The 24,568-nt window shown below is 35.1% G+C and overlaps 1 long non-coding RNA gene across 2 annotated transcripts in view; it reads left to right on the top strand.

Annotated features, from left to right (window-relative positions):
• The window catches only part of LOC102140539 (uncharacterized), a 289,337-nt gene that overhangs the window by 251,226 nt on the left and 13,543 nt on the right, over window positions 1-24,568 (top strand). Inside the window, exons 3-5 of one of the 2 annotated variants that reach the window (XR_012414516.1) lie at window positions 7,730-7,846; window positions 12,090-12,247; window positions 14,189-14,349. This is a non-coding gene — a long non-coding RNA (uncharacterized lncRNA). Of the gene's footprint in view, window positions 1-7,729; window positions 7,847-9,468; window positions 9,837-12,089; window positions 12,248-14,188; window positions 14,350-24,568 lie in introns of those variants that run through there. The other variant, XR_006698672.2, reaches the window with a different exon arrangement.

Consider the following 24,568-nt stretch of genomic DNA (forward strand, 5'->3'; position numbering starts at 1 on the left):
AAAGCCATTTGTTAAAAACTATAAAATTTATTGAGGATAAATAGCAATTATTTCAGAGATAAAGCGTTTATGTAAATTGTCACATACCATAACAATTTCAGTACACCTAATTATAGCTATGTATTCAATACAATTTTAATAAATGTCTCTAATGTAATTTTACTCTTGAAACTTACAAGTTGATTGAAACATTTATACAGAATATTAAAGGAGCTGCCCTTATCAAGATATATTGATAGAATAAGGTAGATGGGGACTTAATCTATAAGATTTATGATTTAGCTTTACGATAAAGCTAGAATAATTAAAATAATGTGATATTGGCACAGTGATAGACCTGTCAATTAATCATAACTGAGAGTCTATGGGTTCACATATTTAGAGAAACTTAGTAATAGCAAGTAACTGAAATAGCAGAACAAATCAATGAGGACAGGAAGGTTTTGTAAAAGTAAGTTCTGTCATAACTGCTTATTGTAGATTCAACACTTCTCAGAGCAGGATGATTCCATGGAAAGCATTTTTGGTATGTCCAAAATTTGGCATGACACATCTAATAAGGTTTATCATTACTTTGTACAACATGCTTTTGTACATCTAACTCTGAGTTTATCTGTTTATCATCAGAGCTTTTCACTAACTGAGAGCAAAGCAATGCTTGTGCCTGAAGCATATCATCCTTTCTTGTAAGCTGTCCTCAGGCTTTATATACAATGTTTCAACATTATTTGAGTAATATATTTCTTTCAAGGAGACATCAGAGAAAATAGTTTAGTGGTTTGTAGTGTGATACTTGTCTTTCTCTCATTCAACTTTATAAGTGTTTTTGTACTGTGACTTGCTATTACACTTTGTGAAATATTTATATATTTCAAAGCTTGTCAACAGAGCAGCAAGAGTTGGCTTTCAGAGAGCTAACACGATATAGTAGAATTATTATTATATAGTTATAATTATTTTGAAATTAATACAAATCTAGTTTTAAATTTCAGCTCTCTTTATTTTATGATGTAGGCATGCCACTTGATGTTTTTCAGTCTCAGCTTCTTGATTAGTAAAATGCAATAATAATATTTTATCACAGGGAACTATTTTAAAGAGACAAATTTTAAATAAATGGCTAACGTAGACCTTCACAATAAATTACCTTCTCTAAATTCTTCATGATATGAGTAAGAAAAGAACATTGTTTGATATAAAGATTAATACTGTAATTTTTCTTTATTCATTCATTTTGTAACATAATTTTTGACTTTTTCAATCAATAGCTAATCAAAACCAAAGAACAACCAACCATAATTAACAACCAGTTACATTATCTATACCAATATTTTTAAGTTAATATTATCATTTTTTCTTACTAATCTTCCAAAATAACTAATATAGACTCTTACTAATTTCAGAGGATTTGGCACTGAGAAGTCAAACCAGCTGGGATTCTGGGTGGGGTGGGGACTCAGAGAATTTTGCTGTCTAGCTAGAGGATTGTAAATGCACCAATCAGTGCTCTGTGTCTAGCTAGAGGATTGTAAATTCACCAATCAGCATTCTGTAAAAATGAACCAATCAGCACTCTGTAAAATGAACCAATCAGCAGGACATGGGTGGGACTAAATAAGGAAATAAAAGCTGGCCACCCATGCCAGCAGCAGCAACCCCCTCAGGTCGCCTGCTCTGGAAGCTTTGTTCTTTTGCTCTTCACAATAAATCTTGCTGTTGCTCACTCTTTCGGTCTGTGCCACCTTTAAGAGCTGTAACACTCACTGTGAAGGTCCACAGATTCATTCTTGAAGTCATCAAGACCAAGAACCCACCAGGAAGAACAAACAACTCCAGACACTTCTTGGCGATCACAAGGGACTATCACCAAGCATTGAGTACCATTGGACCGGTTTCACTTGCTATTCTGTCCTATTTTTCCTTAGAATTTGGGGGCTAAATAGTGGGCACCTGTCGGCAAGTTAAAAGCAACTATCAGGGCCACCAGACTAAAGACACGAGTGTCAGGCTTTCTGGGAAAGGACTGTCTAACAACTCATGACTCTTCCGATTTGGGAGCTTTGGTTTGCCTGGAACCAGCTTCCACTTTTCCTATACTTCTGGGCTGAGCCAAGGGTTGACAGAGAAATATCAATCCCTTGAAGTGGAAGTGGCTGCAGAGCTTACTCTGGTGGGTTGAGATTGGGTATTTTCATTTTTTCTCCCTTTCCTCTTTAATTTTTTTCATAAGCCTCCTCATTTCAGTCTGACTTATTTTTTCCTTACTTATTGCCTATAAATAAACAAAAAAATGTCACTTTTTCTGGGGATAATTTTATTATAGTCAAAGTTCTTTCAGCACAGTTTCCTTGCCTTAGTTCCAAACCTAATTCCTGTGTCATTTTTCTCTACACTCTTCTTTTTATATTATTGTCTATGAGATTTTATTTACTCTCACCCCTTGATACTTTTCTATTTTTTATTATTATTCTTTCAAAATGCTGACTTTACTAAAATGGAAAGAGATTAAACTGTGTAAATAGCAATGTAAGAGTCAAGTCTCGTCATAGTCACAATTTGACAATTAGGTTTGAGGTTCCTCAAATAATTTCTTATGTTAGGAAGAAATTGTTTACAAATACCAGTGTTTTTCAAACTATGTACTCATTGAGAATCAGATTGAGTGTCTTTTTCATTAAGATGTAGCAAGGGTAATGTTTTTGCTTGCAAGCTAAAGTAAATATTTAATTTCATAAGCCACTTATTTTTCACTTCCATCACTCCTACTTCTACCTTGACAACTATTTCTCAAAAATCAAATCTAAAAGTATTTATTTGTTTTTCCCTAAAACAATTATATGACATTGAGTTGGGTTTCTAATATTAGGTATACGAATGTTTTAAAAACATATTATAACTAAGTGTCTTCTAATACTGCTCTATTAAATTAACATATTCATAAAGTGTTAAGTGAGACAGTCCACCAGAAATCAAAATTAAAATGAATTTTGATGTCTCCAAACAACGTGAGAGGCACTTGCATCTTCCGAATTTCGTTAAAGCATTTAAACTATGATTGCTTAACATGTTCAAATAAGCTATTGAATACTATTTTCCAGATAGATCACATTTTTAGTGTTTTCACTTGTGGTATACATGGATTTGACTCTCCTGTTACTTTATTGCAAGGACTCTGTAGTGAATGTCTTCAAGGCATAGACAATTTAAGTTGAATCTCTTCTTATAAAAAAAGAAGCTGTGAATGGACAATTCTCAATGTCATTTCAGAGTCACTAGCAATGAAAAGGAATCTATTTAAGGATTTTTCTCTGCCTTTCAGTAGTGAAGAAAGCTTTAGGTTGGTTTACACCCACACTACTTTATTTGCAATTTAATTAGAATGAATGTCACTGGAGGCAAATACTGTGTGCAGCATTTCTAAATTCATTTATAAAGATGCCTACTAGATAATGCAGATTCAGTTTCAGGAGTTTAGTTCCTATAGAATTGTAGGTAGGCTAGAGAGAATTATAGTCCCTTCTAATCATTAAAATGTATGCATGAAGTACTTCAAGCCAGCTTATTCATCACTCCTGAAATGCTGACAAAATGCTTAAGGGCCTACTTCTTCTGAAGTAAAATGAGAAAATCCCCCATTCTTTAAGGTTCAGGAGAATATTGTGCACAGGTAGATCTCTTTTTAAATGACACTTCTTATAATGTGCAGACAAAACCATGGTTTAGTTACTGCTGTTCCTCAGCATGTTACTTTGTACATAAACTTGAAGCTGTATCAGGGAGAGAAACCCACTGCTAAAAGGTTGTAAGGCATGAGATAGAATGCCTTTAATATTCAGTTATTCAAACATCATCATCCTGAAGACTGCATCTCTCACTGAAAATTCTATTCATGTGTGAGGCTACCAATTCTTAATGTAAGAGACATTCAAATTTGCAAAATAATTTGTATATGTTTAAATATTTTTATTTAACTTAGTAAAATAATGGATTTAATTATAATGGATGCATATTGTATTGAAGTTGGATTGTTTTCACAATAAGGTACTTTCTTGTAGTAGCATATAATGATATTGTATATAATAGATATAATGAAACCATTTGGTGGCACTATTTTAATAGAATCAGAATTTATCTGAACTTAGGTCTGAATTTTTCAAATTATAATCAGTAGAGCTTCACCAATTTCCCTGAAATGAATTGTAAAAAGAATGAAAAATAAGATCATTACAAAAATATTTTTAAATATATGTTTATATTTTAAAGATCATGTTATGAATATTTGAAGAGTTAAATAATATCAAATAAATGTATTTATCAGAAAACTTAACATTTTCTGAATTAGAATTGAAGCTAGAGTGATTCTAGTACTTCCAAATGTTTCTGTATCATTCCACACTAAAGCTTGGATCACCTTTAAATGAAGTGCACATAAAAATTGCTTAAGTGCTCTTCGTAATTTTCAAGCAATATGTATGACATTGCCCAGAATTTGAACTCTTCCAGATTTTGTTTCCAATAAATTTAAATTGCTTTGTGTAGTGAAGAGTAATTTAAAATTATCAAAGTGCTCTAAATCTCACAGTAGAGTACCCATAAAATGTAAAGCCTTTCAATGATTTTAAATCACTATGCACATTTTAGAGTAATTTCAGCACATCAAATGCTTTGATTTTTAGTTTTCATTGCCTTAATTTGAAAGAATGAAAAAATGCCAAACCAAAATAGCATTTATTATCAGTGAGAGTTGTAACTAACGTGATTTTCAAATTGACTCAGACTTTAACATGTGAAACGTATCGGTGTTACTAATGAGTCAAAAAAAAAAAAAAAAAAAAAACCTGTAGCCACCATTATAGCAAATATTTATAATACTAATTAAAATTTCTTTGTCAGACAAGATTGAATGTATTATTCTAGTATATATTCACAGTGGGCACATAGTATAGTTTTCTATTTTACACATCCCATGTGAGTGTGAAAGTTGGCTACTTGCAACTTCTCAGAGATATTTACATATAATTTATAAAAATCTGAATTGATTCAAAATTAGGAAAACGGAATCACTCAATTACATTGGCAAATGCTCAAAGAATAACCAGTAAAGGCAATAAAAATGCTTCAAAATTTAAAGTAACAAAAGATTTATATTTTGATTCTAAGAAAACACAAAATTTGCTGACAATTACTAAAAATATTAGAATATCTCATATATGATTAAGTAAAACTCACTTGATTGATAGTATACCCAATTAAATTAAGAGCAATAAAATGCTGGTGTACCAAGGGGGTTGATAAATAACACACTCTTGTATGCCCAAGTTCTTAATCAAATGAGAAACTGGATAACAAACCAGTAAAGTTAAACTAAATTTGGGAAGGGAGCTTATAATGCTAGATTCCAGAATTGTTCAAGTGTCTTCTGTCTAAACAGATTCTTTCTCAGGAAAAAGCTGTTTTACTATAGGCCAGAGGAAACAGCTGTGCATATGGCTTTTGAGAATCTCTTAGTTCCAAAGAAAAAAGAAACAGAGGGTTGTAGTCTTTATAAAGAATTTGTCTTCCTCAACTTATCAATTAACATTAACTCATCTACACATCATGAATAGAATGAAATCAGGAATGGATAGGTAATAAAGTGTTACACTGAGGAAGCATCAGTAATAGAGCATTCTCTCTTCATGTGAGAGAGTGCATCAATGAAGAGAAATCTCTTGTATGAATATTACCTCCAAAAAACGTTAAGATAATGTCGTTAATTATTTCAACAGATGCTACAAAGCTCAGTATAATATTTAAAGATAAAATAAAATTGTATGAAATGTCCCAATTTTATTAACTTAGTCATGAAATTATATGAAATAAAAGCAACTAAGTTGTAAAAACTTGGAACACCTGATACAAATTAATTTAAATGGCATAATTCTGTCTTAAAAAAAATAAAGTTTAAGAAATCACTAAGTATTTATACAAAGTTTATAACCTTTTCTTATACCAGCAAAGTACTTAGAGAGTAAATAATAGATAACAATCTGTTTCATTACTGCAACAAAATGGAAGGAAGAAAACAATAAATAGTAGTGTATAACAGGACAAGAAGACTAAATAAAATCTATATTTGTTTATATGAACACTAAATAACAAATATCTAAACCTGTCTATTCAAATTAATATATTTTTTGAATAAAATTCTTATTTATAGTAAGTGGAATATCAGAAAAAAGACCTAACAAAGTTATTTTAAAGTTAATCTTAAAAAATAAAAACAAAAGTAAAAATATAACCCTGAAATTCTGGTTAATCTTTGGCAGCGAAAGATCCCCATAGTCCATCCATCCTACTCATTGCAACTATAAACTTTGGATACCATTTTTTTTTTTTCTTTTTTTTGAGATGGAGTCTCACTCTGTCGCCCAGGCTGGAGTGCAGTGGTGTGATCTCGGCTCACTGCAACCTCTGCTACCTGGGTTCAAGCAATTCTCCTGCTTCAGCCTGCTGAGCGGCTGGGATTACAGGTGCCTGTTGCCATACCTCGCTAATTTTTGTAGTTTTGTTTTAAAAGAGATGGGGAACTTTGGATACATTTTTTAGAATAAAAGAAAAAAAAAGTAACTTAAAAATACCCTAATTGAAAATTCTGAAAATAAACAAGTCAGATTTTTTTTTTAAGAGAAATCAAAATTTGAAATAGGAACTGTCATTAAAGTGATTTTCATTATTTCTTTTTTCCTTGGGATATTTTTTCCCATTCACACAGTGGAAAAGCACAGGTGACTACAAATCTCACTAGACACTCTGCTGTCTATTTGGCTAGGAGAAAAACAAAAACAAAAATAATTAATGGACATTCTGTGGGCTAGAGAGAGAAACGAGATTCAGGAGGAGAATTAGGGATAAAGAGCCCTACAAGTAGTAAGTATCAGTAGAGACAAAGGAATGTTACAAAGGAAACAAATGGAAATTTTTTCAATGAAAATTAAAATATATGAAATTAAAAATTTATTAAGTTCAAGAGCAAAAAAAAAAAAAAAAAAAAGTTGAATATAAAATAGTATGTCCAAGAAGCCAGATCTAACTTCTTACTGCCTACAAGGAATCCACTTTGAATACAAAGAAAATGGTCATAATGTAAACAAATTAATAGATCAGTAGAAATTCCCCAACATAAAGAACACAGAACAATGAATGAGACTAAAGAGATACTTTGAAATAGAAAAATAAGAAAACCTCAAAACGTGAAGGACAATATTCAAAGGTCTAACATATGTGCAATTTCAGTAACCAAAGGTAAAACTGGGGAATACTTCCAAATACCCAAAGAGTTTCAAAATCTGCAGTACAGTCAATGACATACACTTATGAATTAAAGAAGCTCAGCAAATTCCAAACAGTGTAAGACAGACATCATAATGGCTAGGCAGATAAAAAGGGGTCCCCAGAGAATTTCCGACCTGCCCCACAAATGTTTACATTAGATGTGTTTGTGCAGATGAGGGAACCTGCCCAGGGCTTGTCTGGGCATGCCCACAGTGGACTGGAGCCTGACATGTTCACTGGGGCAAGGTGGCGGGGAGCCATGAGGAATTCATGCCTGGAACAGGGGAGGAGTCTGCCTTCTTCAGCCTCTGTGGTGACCTGGGAATCAATATGTGAGGTGGTGCTTTTTAGCAGGAACCCCTCTCGCTTTGCTAATAGTTTTTTGTTGGTGTTTGTTTTCCTTTTTGCCCAATAGAACCCTGCTCTACTCACCCTTCAGTGTGCCCATGTGCCTAAATGTTCCTGGTCATGTGAAAAGGACCCAAGTATTAATTGAACTATTCTGGCACCCAAACAAGGGGCTTGAGAAATGGTGAGTAAAATGTGAACCAAAACGCCCCTTTTTTTCCCTTTGCTTCTAAGCCTTTGTGTCCTTGGGCTTTTTCTGAGGGTAGGGGAAACTATGCCTCCCTCCTCTCCACTCCTGTCACTTCCAGGGGTCGAGAATGTCAGCCTTTTACTGTTTTTAAGGGATAGACAGGTGAATCAGAGGCTCCCTTCTCCCCTCTTAAGTTCCTCACCCTGTTGGAGGAACCCATTTCCATAAGAATAAGATGTTCTTCCTGCAGGCATCTTTCCAACCATGAACTTTAAATTTTTCTGCCTTTCTCTACTCTGCCAGCAGTTAACTTTTAAGTGAGAGTTTTTATTTTTTTTCCTTTTAGAAGACATTTTACTAAGTCAGGAATTATAAGGATCACTGTTTATATTATCTGTAAAGTTTTAATTATTAAAAATGATTCATGAGGTTGGTTTTAATCTGTAGCCAATCTAGTGTGCTTTGCATTCCGTATGATCAGTAGCAAGCTTTGCTGCAGGTCTCCATTTGTTTTACATCTTTGAAAGTGTGACCGGTAACCTCATGGTGAGAGGTGACAATGTGTCAGCAGCCCTCACTCTTGGCCCCTCCTCGGCCTGGGCATCCACTCTGGTGGTGCTTGAGGAGCTTTTCAGCCTACCACTGCACTGTGGGAGCTCCTCTCTGGGCTGGCGGAGGCCAGAGCCAGCTCCCTCTGCTTGTGGGGAGGTGTGGAGGGAGAGGCAAGGGCAGGAACTGGGGCCCTGCACCTCCAGGCCAGCGCGAGTTCCAGCCCACCCATGGGAGGGCTCAGCGGCCCGCACTGGGAGCGGCCCAGGGCAGTGAGGGGCTTACCACCTGGACCAGCAGCTGTGATGGGTATACTGGGTCCCCCAGCAGTGCCAGCCTGCCAGCGCTGTGCTCAAGTTCTGGCCAGTCCTCAGCTGCTTCCAAGGGGATGAGGAGTGTGAGTGCACAGTGCGGGACTGGTGGACAGCTCCACGGGCAGCCCTGGTGCAGGATCCACTGGGTGAAGCCAGCTGGGCTCCTGAGTCTAGTGGGGACTTGGAGAGAACCTTTAAGTCTAGCTAAGGGATTGTAAACACACCAATCAGCACTTTGTGTCTAGCTCAGGGTTTGTAAATATACCAATCAGTACTCTGATTGGTTAATATGTAGCTAACCTAGTGGGGACTTGGAGAACCTTTATGTCTAGCTAAGGGATTGTAAATGCACCAATCAGCACTCTGTGTCTAGCTCAAGGTTTGTAAATACGCCAATCAGTGCTCTGTGTCTAGCTAATCTAGTGGGGACTTGGAGAACCTTCTGTCTAGCACTGTGTCTAGCTCAGGGATTGTAAACACACCAATCAGCACTCTGTCAAAATGGACCAATCAGCTCTCTGTGAAACGGGCCAATCAGCTCTCTGTAAAGTGGACCAATCAGCAGGATGTGGGTGGGGCCAGATAAGGGAATAAAAGCAGACTGCCCAAGCCAGCCAGTGGCAACCCACTAGGGTCGCCTTTCACACTGTGGAAGCTTTATTCTTTTGCTCTTTGTAATAAATCTTGCTTCTGCTAGCTCTTTGGGTCCATGCTGCCATTATGAGCTATAACACTCACTACAAATGTCTGCAGCTTCACTCCTGAAACCAACAAGACCACGAACCCACTGGGAAGAACCAACAACTCCAGACGCGCTGTGTTTACAGCGCTGTAATGCTCACCACTAAGGTCTGCAACTTCACTCCTGTCAGCAAGACCACGAACCCACCAGAAGGAAGAAGTTCCAGACACATCTGAACATCTGAAGGAACATACTCCAGACATACTGTCTTTAAGAACTGTAACACTCACCGTGAGAGTCCATGGCTTCATTCTTGAAGTCAGTGAGACCAAGAACCCACCAATTCCGGACACAATGACAATGTTTTGTTAGCTTCCACCATTTTACAATGGCAACTGAGTTCAGTCGTAGCTTAGGCAATAAACCTTTTCTGGTTTGATATCTGGATGACCTTTGCAATTTATTTGTTCTTTTCCCCTCAACAGCCTTGGATTTTTCTTTCCTTTAGCCTTTAGGAAAGTTTGAAAGCCAGAAATATCGACTGCTTGGTATAACTAAAATCAGATAATAAGGGATTTTTAAAAATTAAAGAGCAATCAGCTTAATTAAAAGTGTACATCCAAGTTATAGTCATATTTAAAAGGCCTTTATTTATTTCCCACCCTCCCTTGGATTTTGTTTTGCTGGAAAAGGGGTGTTTTTCTCAATCGGCTGAATTCTCCATTTTCTCTTGGCACTCGATGGATGCATGAGACTAAGAAAGCTCTGGGGGACATGGGACTCCTTGGGAAAAACAGAAGGCACTACTGACCCCATTTTGGGAAGAAATCTGTTTTCATCATAGAACCCCAGGAACTAAAAGCAGATAGATCCCTCTCAAAATCTGTTTTTGGGTCCCAATTATGGCTGTGTATTATGCCCTAGAAGCAGCATGTTTTCGTCCTCTAAAAGGATCCAGCTAGAAGACTGTAATCCAATTCAGAGACTGGCAAATGAAAAATTTTGTGGCTGCTGAGTTTTCTTCTGCCTGGCTATGTAGTTATATATGTGTTGTGTTTGTGATGTTTATAAAAATAGTACTAATTCATTGGCCTAAAGAAAAATAAGCACTTGGATCAAATATTTGTTAATGGAAAGATAAAAGCTGTGGTAGCTTTTAGTTCTCGTGACTTTAACCTTTGAGAAATAAAAACAGCCTAAAGGTTATTTGGTAAAATGCAGATGCCATCAAAATGTAAATAGGTGGACTAAATTATACTGGTCAGGTACTAGGTTTGCTAAATGTTTTAAGGTTACAAAATGCTTTTTGAAACTGATTCAATTTGCTGGCTTCACAACTGGTAAGGCCTGGAACATATGTTACTAACCATGCCCTTAATTGTGCTGGAAGAAGTCAAACCTTGACTCCACCTAGCACATAATTTAAAAAACTTACCAGGTTTTACTTTAAAGGTAACAAGTACTAGGAGTTGCCATTATAACATGTAATTAAGACTACTAAAAATATATTTACATTTCAGTTAGGTAAGGACAGTGAAATGTGTTTTTAGTACAAGATTATAAGAAGGCATAGAAATGTAAAATTTTGCCTCAGATTAAATGGTTATTTTGAATTAAGTAAGACAACGGTAAAAGTTCAAACAAGTTATGAAGGATTGTAAAACCTAAAAGTTAACCTTGTAAAGGAAATTCCATGTGTGAACATATTGACTAAATTCAAAGGATGCCATATGGTTTTTCTGTAAATTCAGCTTTGAAATAAAAGCACAACAAGGTACTGTTAAAGTACTAAGCTACTCTTCAGCAAAATTTGTAAAGAGCTATAACAGGTTTTTGCTTTTAAAATTTCTGAGTCATCATTTTGGCAAAGTAAATAACTTACGGTAATCTGGAATTCTATTTCATAACATCAAGTATTTTAAATCACTAACGTACTTAACAGGCTTTCCAAAATGAAACTTCAGTTTCAAAATTGTCTTTCTTGACACCAGACTTTTGGATGCTACAGAAGACACATGCAGAATCAAAAAAAAAAAAAAAAAGACAAAATGGTGTTCAATCATTTTTACGTTGTATTTTTGAGAGTAATACTAATATATGTTCCAAAATTTATGGGATTTATAAAATTCTAATGTTTGAGCATATGCTATCAATCATAATTATAACTATTATGTTATTTTAAACCGTGGAGATAACCAAATGTATTTGTCAATCATGTTTCTGAATGCAACTACCCTAGACATTTTGTACTCACAAACCATTGTTGTCTTGTTTTGATCCTCTTCAAACAATGGTTTATAATCAGTTATGGAACTTTGACAGGTGTTCTCAAATGCAAGTTTCTGATGACTTTGGAGATTGTGACATTGGAATAAAGGAAAAACAGGACTCATGAAAATTGAAATGTTCATGGATATCAAGCAAGAGTTAACTGAGTGGACCGAACTAATAGAAAACTTAAATAATCTTTTTAACTTTTGCTTGGAATATTGCTGATCATTGTTTTGTTTTTCAGAGTCCAGGAAACTTATTTTGAACTATTTATGGCCTTTAATAGTTGAGTAAGTTGTACTCCTGCAGACAAAATTTGGAGCATATTTGTCTCTCTCCGCTTGGCTTGTCTAGAATTTGGAAACCAGTATTGCATATTCTTAACTTATGGCAATATAGTCATTTGCATCAGTGCATTAAGAATGCAATTGGAGCAACTGGTTATTTTGCCAGGCTTTGATTGGAAATGTGTGCTCTTTAAGGAGTCAAGCTCAACTTGCAGAGCTGATGAGAACTCCTTGGGAAAACTGGCTTCAAATGCTTGTCTACACAGTCCACATACAGGATTCTTAACCTGCAGTGAGTAAAGAATATCACTTTCCAACAGGCTCAGACATCATATGCTCTTGGGACCTCAAGAAAAGAAGAGTTTACCCAATTCACAGTTACATAAGGATAAAAACCTAGGCTGGGCTCAGCTTTAAATGGTCTTATCTGAGATTCTTTGTGAAACAGATTTTCATAATAGCCGATCTAAAGGGCCTAGGTAGAGATAATTGTTTTTGCTGCAGTTTGTGCAAGTAATCAAGCCAAGTATAAGATTAAAGTCTATTTTGCAAGCCATACACTCTTATTATGATTTGTTTTTAACAGAAATGAGGACGAGACAGAGATAAATTATGATTCAAAAGTTACCATCATTAGTTTCTAGACTTATTATTTGTTTTTAAGTTTTTGCCTACATTTTAGACTAACCTTGCTTATTCCTGTGAACCAGCCAACCATCTCTGGTTGCAGCTCAGAAAGGACAAAAGGGGATGAGTAATGTAGAAATCTGGATCAATATTTTAGTTCTGAACAATTATCCTGCAAATCCTGCCAGCTGATGGGAATAAATAGGATGCCCATCACCCGGAGGTTTCCTTTTTGGGAAAGGGAGCTAACCAAAGCAACACCCCATGCACCCAAATCTTAACAAGCATAACTATAGCCACCAGTTATCTGGGTGTGTCACAAGACATCCTTTTCTTTCCTTTGTTGGAGGAGAACTCAATTCCACAGCTTCACTTTAGCATTACAGCTTGTGATAAGGAGTCTATGCAACTTCCATGCTGAGACACAATTTTGGTCCCAGTCATTTCCAAGTTTATATCAAAGGCCTAAGAAAACTGGATCTTAGGGATCCAGAAGACAGACAATAGTGAAAGTCAAAAGGTACAGCACAGGTGAGCATGACTGATTCCTGCTGATTAAGCCAAGCTTCCTGTTTCATGGATAAAAGTCATGCTAGTATCCATGGCATAAATGAAGTTTAGAGAATTCAAAGGCTATTGCCAGCAGGGGAGATAGGGAGTACATACGAAAGAGCAGTTATTCCCACCCCTTGGCCCCATGTTAACATAGATGAAAGCCACTTTGACACCCATGGGTGGCACCCTGTCATAGTTGCTGGGACTCAGTAATAGAAGGACAGGGGAAAGAAAGAGGAACAACTCACTTTCTCTCCCTCACACATCCTGGGTATTTGCTAGTTAAAGAAAGGAACCAGGCACACATGCTCCCCTATTTCTAGATGAGTAGCCATTCATCTTTAGTCTGCACCCTTTTAGAACACATTTGAACCCCTGGGATCCTTCTGAAAAAAATGCCTTCTTTTTTCCTTTTTCTTCCTCTGTCCTCTATTCCCTGATAGGTAGCTAATGGTGTCACATATCACGGGACACTTCCCTCAGATGCATCCTTCAAACTAGAAGGAGTTAATTTCTCAAACTGTAGACTAATTGACTTAGGATTAGGTTTAGGGGAAGGGAATGCAGAAACCTGACATGCCAGCAAAAGGGTAAAAAAAAAATTTTTTTTTTTAACCCATTGGGCTTTTGACCTCTCTCTCCCTGTACAAACTGGTAAAAGGTCTCTGGACTTTCAAGTTGTCCTTACCCACTTCTTGTTTCATTTTGATACATATTTTCTAATAACCTGTTTGTCTCTTCTCACTTTTAGGCCATCAGACTCCAAACAAACTACAACTGGAGCTTTGGATGATGGCCTTTTTTTTACTGGGAACTCCGAGATAGGCCTCTGAGGGAAATCTGACTACCGTTTTCCCAAAACAGCTTCCCTGTCAGCAGAAAGCAATTAAGATTGGTCTTCATCCTTATCGTTATCCTTATTCTAATAACAGTTAGAGGTATTTCTTTAGAGGGAGGAATGAGACCGTCAAATGCCTAGGCAGATAAAAAGGTGTCCCCGGAGAATTTCCGACCTGCCACACAAGTGTTTACATCAGATACTTTTGTGCAGATGAGGGAAACTTCCCAGGGCTTGTCTGGGCATGCCCACAGCGGACTGGAGCCCAACACTCACTGGAGGAAGTGAGTGGAGCCATGCGGAAGTCATGCCTTATGCAGGGGAGGAGCCTGCTCTCTTGAGCTCCTGTGGTAACTTGGCAATAAATCTGCGAGGTGAGGACTGGTTAGCAGGAACTCCTCTAGCTTTGCTGAAAGTTTTATTTTTTCTTTTTGCCCTATAAAGCTCTGCTCTACTCACCCTTCAATGTATCTGCATTCCTAAATTTTCCTGGTCATGTGACAAGAACCTAGGTTTTAGCTGAACTAAGGAGCAAAATTCTGCAACATAAGATCTAAGAAAACTATGCCTAGATCCATTAAATCAAATTGTTAAAAAGCAAATAGAAAAAGTCTTCACAGCACTAGACAAAAATGAAACATTATACATAAATAAGTTATAGTTTGAATGGACTGTCAGAAACCATGACTAGAAGACAGTGGAGCAACATTTTCAAATTTCAGAGAGAGAGAAAGAAAAAAAAAAAAGAATAAAAAAGAAAAGAAGACATCATAAAACACCTGTCAGTTTAGTATTCTATACCCATTGAACATAACCTTCATTAGAATGTGAAGTAGACATATGCAGGTGAACAAAAAATCAAGAGAACAATAGTTATGTTCTACATGAAATTATAAAGGAAATTTCTCAGGCTGGGTGGAAATTATACTAGTGACAAACAGATTGGAAGGACTAAAGGAAAAGATGTTAGACTGACAAAGTGAATTTTTAAAAGCCAGATCTAACTTATCGTCTACAAGGATCCACTTTGAATATTAAAAAAAAGGTAATAATTAAATAATTAAATTGAATAATTAAATAATTCAAATGAAAAATGAGCACATGTAGCTTGGAGAAGATATATTAACATGAAAAGGACTTTAATAAAAAGAGTATTATGCATAGTGATAGAAAAATTTATCAGAAAAATAATATCATTTATAATGTATATACCTAACAAGAGAGCCTCAAGATATTTGAAGCAAATCTGACAGAATTAAAAAGAAGAATGGATAAATAAATTCACAATTATAGAAAAAGATTATATACCAGTTTCTTAATAATTGATACAACCACTGGGGAAATAATAAGAAAACAATAATAAAGACATAGATCCAAATAACACTTTGGACTAATCAATATTTCTAGAAAACTGCAGAGTCAACATTGTTTTCCAGTGTTCATGTATATTCACCATGGTAGACCCTTTACTGTACATAAACCTAATGTAGATAAGTTTAAATAGATTAACAATTTATAGAGTATATTATCTCTATAGAGTGTATATCTCTAATTAGGTTACAATGAAACCTAATTAGAAATTAGTGACTGTACTCTAGGAAAGCAAAGTTCTTTTAAAAGATCCATTAGTCAAAGAGGAAAACTCTAAAATGTAAATTATATGAAAAGAGAGTTTAATTTTACACATTGTTTGGTTCCCAGTGTCTACAAGAGTGACTGACAATAAATGGTTAACAATTATTATTATAAGAAATGCCCCAGGGGACAGAGAAATAAATGATAAGGAAATATACCATGATTTTTCATGAGAAATAAATGATGAACAGGTTTTTCATGAAAGATGTAACAGAGACCCAGCATGGGGCAGGATGGCAATAAACATTGGTCTATTTCCTAGGAAACACACAGATTAATGGCTAAAAACAAACGCCTACAAAAGACAATACTTAGAGTTTCCAATCAAGACTCTATTATGGACTCTATAAACTAGAGCAATATTCTAAAATTATTGATTGTTTAGTTTCCTAATAGAAAAAACTTAAGAAATAATAAAGCAAGTTTTTTGTTGTTGTTGCTGTTGTTGTTTTTATGCCAAGCTTAATTGAAGTGATTTGTGTTAAAGTGTTCAGTACAGTAACTGTTTCAAAACAAAGAAATCAATGAATAACGCTATTATCACAATTATATGCTGTTAATGCCAGGAAGACTAAACATCCTAACATCAAGGTCTGTAAGACTGTGTGAGCTTTGTAACCTCACTTAATCTCTTAGACATATGTTTCCTTTAAAGAAAACATGGGGGGAAAGAATATTTGTGTGCTCTGGAGCAATTTAGAAATCACTTCTTGGGGGAAAATGGTTAATATAACATTAATATTAATATCATTGTGATTAAATGGTTTAGGAGGTTCTACAAAGAAAAATCAATTTAGAGAGTAAATGAAATCTACAAATACAATAACTCATTTTATCAAAGTATTTTGGTGTTATGTATTTTTACATAACACCAAATCAAGTGTGAACAAAACACACTTGATTTTCTTTAGGAAATGAAATACTATTATTAAGAAATGAGTAGGTAGAGGCTTAGCCCTATTTTTGAAATGACTCTCTAAGGTCTTACAAATTGAAAAAGCAAAACCCAAGACAAAAAAATTTAACTTGCAAAAGTCAGTATTATCTATAGGAATTAACAAAGAAAAAGACTCAAATCTCTGAATATTTAATGTGTGAGTTTATGAGGTTTTTGTTGTTGTTGTTGTTTGTTTTGTTTTGTTTTGCTTTGCTTTGTTTTTTTTGAGATGGGGTCTCACTCTGTCATCCAGACTGGAGTGCAGTGGCACGATCTTGGCTCACTGCAACCTCTGCCTCCCAGGTTCAAGTGATTCTCCTGCCTCAGCCTCCTGAGTAACTGGGACTACAGGCGCCCACCACCATGCATGGCTAATTTTTGTATTTTTAGTAGATATAGGGTTTCACCATATTGGCCAGGCTGGTCTCGAATTACTGACCTTGTGGTCCACCCACATTGGTCTCCCAAAGTGCCAGGATTACAGTTGTGAGCCACCGTGCCCAGCCAAGTTTTTTAATATTTTGTTATTTTTGTTACTTCCCTTGGTCTCCACTTCCCCTCTCTGAGTTAAAATGCCTTGATTTGTCAAGAAAATATGTAGTGAGTACCCACTATGTATAAATCTTTGCACCATTTGCCACAAGAAAGGCTGATATCAATTATATAAAGCCTTAGCATGTACTAGAAGCAATAAGGACAAAAGAGTGACAGATAAATAAAACAGAAATATATCTAATATTGCTTTAAAGCTATAATTTGTAATTTTAATTCAACCTGTAGCGGTCTGGTTAGTCTTGAGTATTTATTGAAATTCTGTGGACTGTATTTGTAAACTGAGGATTAAAACAAATAGCCTGCAGATTTTCTGTATGGACTTACTAGAATGGTATATATAAAGTGCCTGCCTGACATAAAGTAAGTCACTTCATATATAGTAGTTACTGTAATTATGTTTGGAGAAAACCATGAAAGTTTTATGAGAAAATTGTCCTTTGAGCTTTTACAAACAACTTAGTAGGTAGAGTCTGAAAGTTAAATATGTGTGTGTGTGCACATGTGTGTGCCATGGCCCACTTGTACAATGTTCAATTCCACAAACCACCCATCAAGATATGTGTTTAAATGCATAAATTACATAGAAATACCTAGTATTACAATAAACATGAAATATATTGACAATTATTACAGTATTTTATAAATTGTAACATATATATGCTTCTCGTGACACAATAAATAAGCAAGCATTTAAGTCCAGGCAAGTTAAATTTTGTGTTTCAAGAAGGATTAGTGTAACAAATGTAATGGCTGAACATTAAACTCTAGGCTGGTTGTTAACTGTCTTGCACATACTGATCAGCAAATGATTGTGAATGGGCAATGATGGAAAGTAACTTCTTGTCTGGATCAGAAGTGGAGAACTCTGAATTTGAGTGTTTTGTGGCCTAACGACTATTGCCAGGACCAATATAGCTCAATAGATGGCCAGTTTTATGGCATAGAGGAAGATGGTAATCACTAATGTTTTGTTGATCAAAATAATTATTTTGATTTTGCAGTAAAGATAACTATAAATGGCATTTTGAGGTATCTGCACAAGATATATCAAATGAAAATAATCTGAAATTTCAAAGATGTGTTGTTTCCATGCAAGATCTCAAAATCCCTGAATTTCACACACAGATTCCATGAACTCCAAGTTAAGAACCCATGATCTCGATGTTTGACAAAATACCTTCAGCAGGAATAATGAAAGCTCTGACATTTCTGTGTGCATAAAAACTGGAAAACTGGCCGAGTGCGGTGGCTCACGCCTATAATCCCAGCACTTTGGGAGGCTGAGGCGGGCGGATTACGAGGTCAGGAGATCAAGACCATCCTGGCTAACACAGTGAAACCCCGCGTCTACTAAAAATATAAAAAAATTAGCCGAGAGTGGTGGCGGGCGCCTGTAGTCCCAGCTACTCTGGAGGCTGAGACAGGAGAATGGCTTGAACCTGGGAGACGGAGCTTGCAGTGAGCGGAGAATGTGCCACTGCACTCCAGTCTGGGCCACAGAGGGAGACTCCCTCTCAAAAAAAAAAAAAGAAAAAAAGAAAAAAAAAAAACTTGGAAAACTTTAAAAATAAGAAATCACTAAATATTTATAAAAATCGATGAGTTAGGCGTGTATTAGTTTATATCGCAGATGAGGAAACTGCGACATGGGATGGGTAAATAATTTGCTAAAGTCACATAGATTGTGAGTGGGAAACTGGAAGTGGTTAATGCTTTAATAACTACACTAAAAGGCTTATTTAAAAGGCTTTTTCACAGATGCATTTATTCTCTTCTACATAATTAGTAACGAAATTTTAGTAATATCAGTAGCAAAAAGAACCAAGTTTAGGTTGTTGTACAAAATGGCAAATGCATGGAGGGTCAGTTATACCACAAAAAGTTTTATGAATACTCAAACTCACCTACTAATGGCAACAGTGAGAAAGAATGTGGAGGTCATCCTAAAGAGACAACATCATCTCACCCAGGTCTATCAAATCTAATCTCTCCTGTATTACTTTCTCATTTTTAATTTAGTGTTTTTCATATGCTGCTATATATATGCCATTTTTCACTCTATATGATTTGGGAAGATTTTCTTTAAACAATAAAACAAAATTATTGACCACATCCTCGACATTGAGTGATCATATAATTTAGGCTAAATAATTTATCCTTATATAAATGAAATAATATTCTCCCTGAAAATATAGAAGACTAATTGGTGTGTGTGTGTATATATATATATATATAAAATATATATATATTTTTTTAATCAATATGTATATTCAACCTGAGAATGACTTTTTGATAACACAATAAATATCCTTGAGTGTCAGGTTGTTGAAAGGATCTCAGATTTCTACAAGTCCAGTCTGAAAATGTAATCTTTGGAAACACAGGTATCAACAGATTTTCAAAAAATTTGAGTGTAAAACAGAATTATTTACTAATAAGTTATTAATATTTTTATATAACATACAGCCATTTGGGATATTAAATATTTTTATTTTATCTTTTGTGGCACTATGAAAGATTGGAGTCTTTCATGTCTATCACATTGTCATTTTAAAAGGCACCAAATAAATCTAAAAATAGTAATTATAATAACTAGTCATCAGAAGCTATAGGTTTTCAGATGTTAAAAATTATGACTTAGTCACCTTCATGGAAGCATTTAATTGAGCAAGACACTCAATGTGAAATTCATATGTCGTTACCAAAAATTGTCATAAATCGACGTGCTTCATTACATTACTGCCACAATAAGTGACTTAGGTGAAAAAAAAATCTGTTTTGTGATATTATTCAGTAACTCATTTTAACATTTGAATGTTCTAAAAAAACCAAATCCAGCTGGTCATGTGTATCTCATAGACTGCAGGTCTTTTCCATTTTAGACTGACTGCAATTTGGAAATGTGGATTTGTCAACCATGAAATAAATGAGATATGAAGATACTGTCTGAGATAGTTGGTCCTTCAGAAATCTAACACAGCAACAGTCTAGATATACTGAGGAATAATAGCTATATGTTAATAAATTCCATATTTGTTCTCACAGGCTCAGTGTGATTCAGCATAGGAAACTCATAAAACATTGCTATGGCCTTTAGAAGACTGAAATGCAAGTCTCCTTGAGCAACAGGTTACTAAAGAGATCTCAGACTCTTACAAGTCCTGTCCAATAGTGTAACACACTTGTGTATATCTTATATTCAATAACATAACTAAACTTAAACTACCCGACAACTAAAATTATTTGGTAAAGCTCTTACACTTCATCCACCCTAAGATAAAATAATGCTTGTTAAATTTTCATTTTAAATAATAGTTTGGTTATTGGTTAAATTTTAATGAGCCATGATCTTAGTTTAGTAAATTTTAACATAAAATTATGCTAAACAAGGCATGATATACGAACAAAAAGACTTTAATTTCTTAGGCTTCTTTTTATGATGCACTTTGCAATGTAACGATTAAATGTTTATGCTATAAATTCAATAAGGTCATACATATGTAAAACTTTCTATAATCGTCTCAGGATTTTGAGGTGGCTTGAGAGTCAGATGTAAGGAAATTTTATATACATTAGACTGTGATTAGTAGACTGGATTTTTCTTTTTTTTTTTTTTTGAGATGGAGTTTTGCTCTTGTTACCCAAGCTGGAGTGCAATGGCATTATCTCGGCTCACCACAATATCCGCCTCCTGGGTTCAAGCAGTTCTCCTGCTTCAGCCTCCTAAGTAGCTGGGATTACAATAGATTGAATTTTATCAAGGAATGTGTTTCTTCTAGAAAAAGTAGATACACTTTCAAAGATACATTAATGTACATGAGAGCTTGCCTGTGTGCTCAATAGAAAGCTAAAAATAAAGAGGTTATCATCTAATGGCACAAAGTTTTCATCTTTCATAAGCTTGCATTTTCTTTTCTTATTAAACACCATCTCACCTTTCTTTTTCAGGAAACACTTTCTGAAAATGTCAGAACTCTTAAAAACATGGATGAGGAAAAGCATAAGGACTGCTTTATGCTTCTCTTATGAATTTTAAAAGATGTAATTTAAAGGTACTTTAAAGTGATATTTGTGCCCTTGTAACTGATTCAAAGTAGACTGCTAAGGACAACAAGTAATAAGAGTCTACAAATATCAATAAATTATGAGAAAAAATGGTCCAATGGTACTTAAAATTGCATTGTGATTTATTAAATAACACATCGAACAGCTCCACCTGTAACATTAAGATTCCATTTGAACATATAGAAAATGTATTTACTGCAACCTGAAGTGATTTGGAAGGTATGCTGGGAAGAAAATATATTTACAAGTTAGTCTCAGAGAGTAGGTATCCTGTAGCCGGATGGAATAAGAAGAGAGGGAAAGGAGATTTTGGTCAAAGGGGGAGCACAAGCTAAGGAATAAAGCCACAAACAATGATTAAATTAGGTAAAGTGCAATTAGCTGAATATTGCATAAGCATACATATGGGAAGGAATGGAAAAAGGAGTGACAATATGAAGCTAAAGGGTTTGGAGTGTTCGAGATAATACTAGGCTTCCTAGCCTATTACGAGAAATCTTATTTTAGAGTGCAATAGATAACAACTCTAAGGATGTAGATAGGAGACATCTATGTTTTGGTTAATGGAGTGAAAGTGAAAGATGCACTGAAATTGGCGGATGGAATAAAAATGTGATAGAATTGAAAATAGAAAAATCAATTAGCCTGATTTCATTGATATTTAGAGAAAATATGAAAAATAATAAATTAGTGATATAAATCTTTTCTAATTCACCAGGGCGAGTGAACAAAGGAAATTGGATTTCAAAGTATTCATGACATAGATGCAATAACCTTTCTCAGTCAGACATAGCCAATTGACGGAAGGGAAAATTTTGAGGATTGTAAAATGTCTTGCTTATAGACTAATAGGATATCAATAAATCATATGAGCAATAATTTGAAATCATTTTTGTGAAGTATCATGAAGGTAAACCCTGTTTGGAAGAAATTAGATTTGAAGTACTTGTGACAAATGCAGTTAAAAATGCCTTTATGCAGCTGGAAAATTGTTGCTTAGCAGAAAAGCTTGTGCTGGACAAATAGATGTCCAAATTGAATAGATGTTTTCTTAAGCTGAACTAATTGAGACAAATGTCCTTATTAAATCAAAAAAATAAAAATTGAAATAACTTACCTATGACAGGGTAAATAATTTTAATATACGCAAGAAATATGTGATGTATATGTGTATATACATATGTATATGTGGTAATAATAGTGCTATTTTTAAATGATATTTTACGTAGTGATTTTTTTTTTTTTTTTTTTTTTTTTTTTTTGAGACGGAGTCTCACGCTGTTGCCCAGGCTGGAGTGCAGTGGCGCGATCTCGGCTCACTGCAAGCTCCGCCTCCCGGGTTCCCGCCATTCTCCTGCCTCAGCCTCCTGAGTAGCTGGGACTACAGGCGCCCGCCACCGCGCCCGGCTAATTTTTTGTATTTTTTTTTTTAGTAGAGACGGGGTTTCACTGTGGTCTCGATCTCCTGACCTTGTGATCCGCCCGCCTCGGCCTCCCAAAGTGCTGGGATTACAGGCTTGAGCCACCGCGCCCGGCCTCGTAGTGATATTTTTAAATGATTTTTCAATTATTGTTGTTGGTCTGTGTTACTTTAATCATCAAAGCTGTTTGATTTCTGTTTTTGTGTTTTTTGATTTTTTTAGGTGAAGTCTCACTCTGTCGCCCAGGGTGGAATGCGGTCTTAGCTCACCACAACCTCCACCTCCCTGATTCAAGTAATTCTTGTGCCTCAGACTCTCAAGTAACTGGGATTTCAGGCATGCGCCACCACGCGCTGCTAAATTTCTTGTTTTTTTTTTTTGTAGAGAAGGGTTTCGCCATGTTGGCTAGGCTGGTCTCAAACTCCTGATCTCAAGTGATCTGCCCTGCCTTCCCAACCAGCTGATTCCTGTTTAAATAAAAACTTACAGAGATGTTCCCACAAGTACTTTATCTTACAATTTACTGAACAATAGAGGCAGTGAAGATGTTTTTCAGAAAGCAATTTGATCCTGACATTTTCTTCTTATAATCCTGTGCTTTCCTCATGTTTTTTCATATTAAAAGTAATAGTTCTTGTGATGGCACCTAGGATTTGTAACAACCTGTTCCCTCATTTCCTGCATGACCTTCTTTATGTCACTTCTCCAAATGCAAAGTATACTCCCTCAGTGTCATTACATTATTTGATTTCTGCCCTCTTCCCTCACCTTTCTATGTGTTTGTTTGCATATGCCCATCTCCTAGTCACATTTTATCTGGTTAATGCCAACTTGACTTTCAATGCTGTTCAAGATTTACCTCAATCTCAATGTTTTCTCTCTATATTCCATGCACGCTTGACTTGGCTGCCAATCCTCATCGTTGCCAAAGAATCCCAAATTATCTCGTTCAAAAATACAAGGCAGGAAGGAGGGCAGTCAGGAAAGAACAAAGAAAGGAGGGGAGAGAAAAGAAGAGAGAAAGAGAGAAAGATAATTAAAATTAAGGAGGAAGAACTTCACACTAAATTAAAATTGGTAATATTCAGGGATGATTTCATACTAGTCATACAGGGATAAATATTAGTCAAATTAATGAATTATTCCAAAAGATCGTGAATTGTAAAAATTACCCTGAAGCATTTTAGGAATATTACATTGAAGTAGGTATGCAATTTCAAAAGAAACTGGACTGTAAATATAGCTATCGTGTGTACCTATGGACCAGAATATTGTATTTTGCTTAAGTTTGAAGTGTTAACATGCCCAACTTGCTCTTATTTTAACCTAGCAAATTTTCTGCAGAACTTAAGATTATATAGTATCTGAGTTTTCCATTTCTCACAACAGTTGGCATTCTATTTTATTGAAAATTACACAATAAAATGTTAAAAAATATTTGTTCTTGTGGTTGTGTAATCTTATGCCAAAGTCGATAAATTATTAAATTAAAATCAAACCCACTAAGCACAACAATTTGAGAAAAATGGTTATTACAACATATACCATTTAAAGGGTCAATGCCTTTTTAATATTATCGTGAAGAAAAATAGCTGTACCAATTATTTTTAATATACCAATAATACAAAGATATAACATCTTTTTCTCTCATATATCACACTATCTGATGTATTTAGCTGTGATGACATTCCAGAAAACATCACTTTTTAAAATTTCTAAGATTTTGTTATGCTGATAACAAATCAATTTTTTCAAGTACTGTAACAAAATCCCTAAATGGGCTTTATGAGAACTATTTTCAATGTGATCATTAATCATATTTTATTTATCATCCATACATAGACGGTAACTTATCTGGTATTCCTAGCGTCTGAAGTGAAGAGTAACACACACACACACACACACATACACACACCCCAATACCAATTTAATTTATAAATATATAATCATTTGTTTTCAAATATTTATATTGATACTTGC

The sequence above is a fragment of the Macaca fascicularis genome, chromosome 6, assembly GCF_037993035.2.
Source record: "Macaca fascicularis isolate 582-1 chromosome 6, T2T-MFA8v1.1".
Classification (NCBI taxonomy): domain Eukaryota; kingdom Metazoa; phylum Chordata; class Mammalia; order Primates; family Cercopithecidae; genus Macaca; species Macaca fascicularis.